Raw genomic sequence first — 6,147 nt, 5'->3', positions numbered from 1 at the left:
GGCCTAAAATTGAACTATGATAAAACAAGTTTTATAGTGGACAGCGAGTGTTGATCAGAGGCAAGTCAGGAATGCCTCGTGGAAGAGTAATAGCGGCGCTCCTCCTCCCCATGTGCACAACATGACTCCTTAATAGAGTCCGAATCAGGCATCAATCTGTGAGACTTTGTAAACAGCTGTTTGCTGGAGACGCTGTAGTCTACCGGAAGGTGTCATCGCTGAGTGATTGTAGGAAGATACAAGTCGACTTAGATAGAATTTCTAGTTAGTGTGATGAATGGGAGCTTGCTGTAAATTTAGAAGAAATGTAAGTTAATGCGGATGTGTAAGAGGAACTATCCTGTAAAGTTCCAGTACAACATTAATAGTGTGCTGCTAGACATATCCACGCGTAACTTCGCAAAGCGATATGAATTGGCATGAGGACGTCAGAATGATAGTAGAGAAAGCGAAAGATCGACTTCGTTGTATTGGGAGAATTTTGAGAAAGTGCAGCTCATATGTAAAGGAGACGGCTTATGGAAACGTTGTGCAACCCATTCTTGAGTACTGCTCGAGTGGTTGGGATTCCCACCAGGTCGGACATCGAAGCCATTCAGAGGCGTGCTGCTAGCACGCAGATATTACTGAGATGCGGCGTGAATTCAATTGAGAATACATGCAGGGAAGACGAAGCTCTTTCCGCGAGGCACTATCGCAGAAATATTGTGAACCGCCATTTCAGACCGACTGCAGAACAGTTCTAATGCCGCCAAAGTACAGCTCAAGTGAGGGCCACGAAGATAACATGAGTGAAATTAGGGCTCGTTCAGAGGCTTAGTGACCATCTTACACCTGCCAGTTAGCGTCTTCCCCATCATCAGATTAAAATCAACTCATCTGACAGTCTCCTGCTGTCCTAGATCGTTGTGGCATTGGCTTCCATCTCGTGCTACATGGATTTAATTTGGCGATTAAAATTAATTGATTAATTAAGGGAGCAGTGGGAGACTACATAACCGTAAATGTCGGACAGCTCAAGTCATACGGGGTATATTATGAAAACACATCTAAATGGAAGGCAGTCTTGTTACAGAAAGTTGGGAACTGGCCAGTCCACAGATCTGGACTACACAGAAGATCCTCAGGCTTCCTGTGGGCCAAGCCACAAGTATGCGAAAAGACGTAAAACATAGGAGCAGTCCAGAATCCCCAGGATCTGAATCACAAATTGAAGTCATGAGCCATGAGTATACATGAGTTGCAATCATACAGACAGGAAAGGCAAGACAGAATTTGCGCTCTAGCATTGTAGATAGAGCGAAGCTAATTCCTAGCGGTGCGAAGCGCGTATTTGGAGCTTATTGTCAGCCGGATGTGCTGCGAGTATTCCACCGCGAGCTTCTTAGCTAAAGTTGCACGTAACTATTTATGACTGTGATAGGCGCGTATCGTGAATATGGCGTCAGTTAACGGAGTACTGCTGGCCACGACGTGAAGCCCACCAACACCTGCAACCACCTAAGGCTGAGAAGATGTCTCCCAGAAGTCTTTCTACCTCGATCCTCACACTCTGTTTCCTTCGAGAGCAAAAATTAACTTGGAGCGAAGATGCCGGTGGTCACATAGTTTTTCTGCCAGGGCCAGCTCGATCCGGCTACGCAGAAGACAGCAGTTCAGGGGAATGGCGCCAATTCTCCGACCGCATGAGGCATTGGTGACCCTCCACGAAGCCGTTGCCTTGGATTTTGAACTGACGGCCACAACACATGTAGATTTGCGCCGTCTTGCGAATTTCATGAACTAAATGATTGGTAAATGATGACTAACTGAAAACCCTCAGCTGCCGACAGGTGTTGTTGATATACCTCGATGTGGACAGCTGAAAACGTGTGCCCCGACCGGGACTCGAACCCGGGATCTCCTGCTTACATGGCAGACGCTCTATCCATCTGAGCCACCGAGGTTACAGACGAATAGCGCGACTGCAAGGACTTATCCCTTGCACGCTTCCCGTGAGACTCACATTCCCAACCGTCCACAATTCTACATATGTAATGTATCTTATAGACATTTGCCCATCCCATATATAAATGATTGGTGATCACGGAACTTGCTCCGCACACACCATTCGACAGACCTCTCTCTAGACAAGCTATTAGTAGCTTCTGTTGACTCGGGAAAACCACTTTTAATGAATAACTGAGCAGACAGGATTCGTTTTTTAATTAATGGGTCTATTGCCCTGTGCCTCTTACCGCTGAACCCGTAACGGCATACGCAGCTCGAATCTGTGCTTGGAAACGAGGTTTTATTTTTATTTTACTTTCTCTCTTTATAATGGGACCGGACTGGACAGCTATATCTTACGTGCTTAAAACGTCTCTGAAAAAGCGTTTCAATTCGTTCAACCCGTGTTAGTGCACAAGAGTGCATCCCCCGGTGCTATAGCTTCCACTAGGCTAAAATCGATCTTGGCCTCACACATTCTGAACTTACAAAATCGAAGGCGGAGTACGTGTCAGTTCTCCTAAAGATGCTGTATTGTTTGCATCACTGCAGACCAACTGCAGCAATTAATGGAACTACGTAATAGAACCAGACTGAAAATGCGAAGACAGGTAACTAGTATTAAGACTGATGTGGTTTACAATTTTGATTGTAAATTAATACATATTAACTATGAAGTATAGTTTCAGTTCATGCGATATTATTTTTAGCATAGTTGAAGACTGGATGGAAACTTAAAGACACCACTAGAAGAGTAAAAAGCAACCGCCTTGACTGCTTAAAGTAAACTACATGTACTCGTAGTCTTCAGCACTAAACTTACATTGACTCTGGAACAAAATGTTTGCAGTCTTCACTGTGTGCTACCTGTTTTTACATGTGGCAGTGAGCCCTCTATTGTTCTTGAGAAAAAATTGCTCATCGATCGATGGAGAGTTGCACCGTGGGAATTATCAGGCCAAACACGTAAACAAGTCTGTGGATCGGAGAATCAGACAGAAACAGAAGACGTAATTATGAGTCCGACGGATGTAACAAGGAGATAGCCAGACAAATGGATGGTACATATAAGGAGTTCTTTGCTAAATTCAAGAGATAAGAAAAGAATCAGATGACCACTTAATAAAGAGAGGGAGTTGAATGGATGACATTATGGGACGCGCAGGATAAAAATAGATGCGTATCGATGAGTGCTGTAATTCATGTAGAGGTCAAGAGAAGGCCTCTATACAGCAGTGGATGGCTACTGGCGATATCGATCGTGGCCAAGGCAGTGCGTCTCGCCACATGTAGCCCGTTGCTGCAGCAAAAGGATAAGAACTGGATATCGAAATACAAGTGGCGTTTGTTCACCTGCATATTTCTATGTAAAACAGAAACAATCAGTTTGGGTCACAACAGCTACTTATTCGTAATTCTGGAAATTAGTTTCAGTCTAAGCGACAATATTCTTATCAGAGGTTCTAAAATATACAGGGTGTTAGCTGTAAAAGCGCAGATTTTTTGATCACTGGTAGCTTCATATGTACTCACTTTAGTGTCTTAGCTGTTTTTCGCTGAGTCGAACAATTTTCATGCAAGTACTTCACATAATTTAGTACCTGATGTTTTGTGCATGGCCGTAGCTGCATGACTAGGCGGGACACGCCCGTCAGTGTAAACTAACTGTTTTGCGTTCATCCATCCACATTTCAACACCTGACCTGCGGCCCAGGGGAAAATGAGCGTTAATGGCCTGCTCTTTCCACATTTATTTGGAGGTACTAACCAACCTAAAAACATACTACTCTAATAATTATTAGTCGGAAAACGAAGTAAATAGTGATGTAATGTTATCCAGTACACTGTCCTCATTCACCAGTAAAAATATGTGCACTTATCCCCTTAACACACTGTTTAACAAAGTGGACCAAGTACGATAGAGACGTTTACCTTCAAAACTAACATAGAAGGAACATTGTTACGAAAATGGTTCAAATGGCTCTGAGCACTATGGAACTTAACTTCTTAGGTCATCAGTCCACTAGAACTTGGAACTACTTAAACCTAACTAACCTAAGGACATCACATTCAACCATGCCCGAGGCAGGGTTCGAACCTGCGATCGTAGCGGTCGCGCGGTTCCAGACTATAACGCCTAGAGCCGCTCGGCCACTATGGCCGACGAACATTGTTACAAAATAAAATTATATGTACATCCACTGATGGCGTGTGAACGATTGCTGACTGTTTAGTGAATGCTAGGCCTTATAAAAGAAAGCTCCTCCAACCATTCCACACTTTGTAATTCCGTAGACTTTCCCGGCGCCTTACATATTTATGCTCTTCACGTGTATGCTGGCGGATATAATCGTCTCCACTGCAAGATATTTCGGCGATCCATCTGACCACCAATTCGAGTGCGATTGCTGAGCAGCTTAGTATACAAACACGGCGCAACTGTATGTACATCAGAAACGGCGGCTCCTTTGTATTCCGGATACAGGCTACTGCGCCTACGGGAGAAGCGGAAGAGCTGTCCCCTGGGAAGCGAAGAATTGCAGCGCCACCGACGGTAGAAACGGGCGAAAGATGTAGTGGCTCGAAAAGCAGACCGCTGTTGTTTTACATGAGATACAATAGGGTTCCATATCTAGCTTAAAGGAAAACCTTATCGCCACATAATGTCTAATAATAATGTCATCGCAAGTCATATTTAGATGGATTTTTCAGCTCAATCTCAGCAACGAAAAGTCACAGCAATAATTTGCGTTTCTTTAAAGAACGTTTGCCAACGGTCTTGCCGCAGTAGTAATACCGGTTCCCGTCAGATCAACCGAAGTTAAGCGCTGTCGGGCTGGGCTAACACATGGATGAGTAACCATCCGGTCTGCCGAGCGCTGTTGGCAAGCGGGGTGCACTCAGCCCTTGCGAGGCAAACGGAGGAGCTACTTGATTGAGAAGTAGCGGCTCCGGTCTCGGAAACTGACATACGGTCTGGAGAGCGGTGTACTGACCACATGTCCCTCAATAACCCCATCCAGTGACGCCTATGGTCTGAGGATGACACGGTGGCCGGTCGGTACCGTTGGGCCTTCATAGCCTGCTCGGGAGGAGTTTAGTTTGTAAAGGACATTTAATGCCCACACACATAGGGACCGCTATCTCCATTCTATGAGATGTCATCCACCACATCAGCGCATTGGAGTTCTACGTACACTGGTCGAGAGAGCTTATGCCATTCCTGATTCCGAAAATTTGACACAGGAGCTGGATCGTCTTTATGTCTGTATTCAAGCTCAACGGATATACCGATCATCAAATTAATCGTGCATTTCTCTTTGGACCATCAAGTGAACCTGCGCCGGACACAAAAATTTCTACAATTCTCAGGAAACATGATATTAAATGTGTTCTTTTGCCTTTGGCCAAGACCAGAGCCCGGTTTGCGTCTGTTAAAGATGGTTTGGGATTGAGAAAGCCTGGAGTTTACAAAATTCCCTGTCATTGTGGAAAGGCTTATATTGGACAGACTATTCGCACTGTTCATGACCGATGTGTGGAACATCAGCGTCACATACGTTTGCGCCAGCCTGAAAAATCTGCCGGCGCCGAACATTGTCTCAATGAAGGGCATAAAATGTCATTTAAAGAGACGCAAATTACTGCTCCGGCTTCTCGTTACTGGGATTGTGTGCTAAGGAATCCTTCGAAATACGGTTATGTGATGACATTATTAATAGAGATAAAAGTTTTCCTTTAAGCAAGATATGGAATCCTATTTTATCTGATATAAAACAACAACGGTCTTTTTCGAGCCACTACAACTTAATTGGCGATTTATCACTTTTGCCAGTTTCTACCGCCGGCAGCGCTGCAATTCTTCGCTTCGTAGGGGGCAGTGGCCTGTATCCGAGATGTAAGGGAGCCGCCGTTTCTCATGTACACTCCTGGAAATTGAAATAAGAACACCGTGAATTCATTGTCCCAGGAAGGGGAAACTTTATTGACACATTCCTGGGGTCAGATACATCACATGATCACACTGACAGAACCACAGGCACATAGACACAGGCAACAGAGCATGCACAATGTCGGCACTAGTACAGTGTATATCCACCTTTCGCAGCAATGCAGGCTGCTATTCTCCCATGGAGACGATCATAGAGATGCTGGATG

At 44.8% G+C, this 6,147-nt stretch overlaps 1 non-coding gene across 1 annotated transcript; it reads right to left on the bottom strand.

Annotated features, from left to right (window-relative positions):
- Window positions 1-1,872: 1,872 nt before the first annotated feature.
- On the bottom strand, window positions 1,873-1,946 carry Trnat-ugu (transfer RNA threonine (anticodon UGU)). Its single transcript has one exon. It is a non-coding gene; the product is annotated as a tRNA-Thr (tRNA).
- Window positions 1,947-6,147: the final 4,201 nt, after the last annotated feature.

The sequence above is a fragment of the Schistocerca serialis genome, chromosome 2, assembly GCF_023864345.2.
Source record: "Schistocerca serialis cubense isolate TAMUIC-IGC-003099 chromosome 2, iqSchSeri2.2, whole genome shotgun sequence".
Classification (NCBI taxonomy): Eukaryota; Metazoa; Arthropoda; class Insecta; order Orthoptera; family Acrididae; genus Schistocerca; species Schistocerca serialis.
Note: the sequence above shows the minus strand (reverse complement) of the source record. Positions and strands in the feature narration are given on the sequence as shown.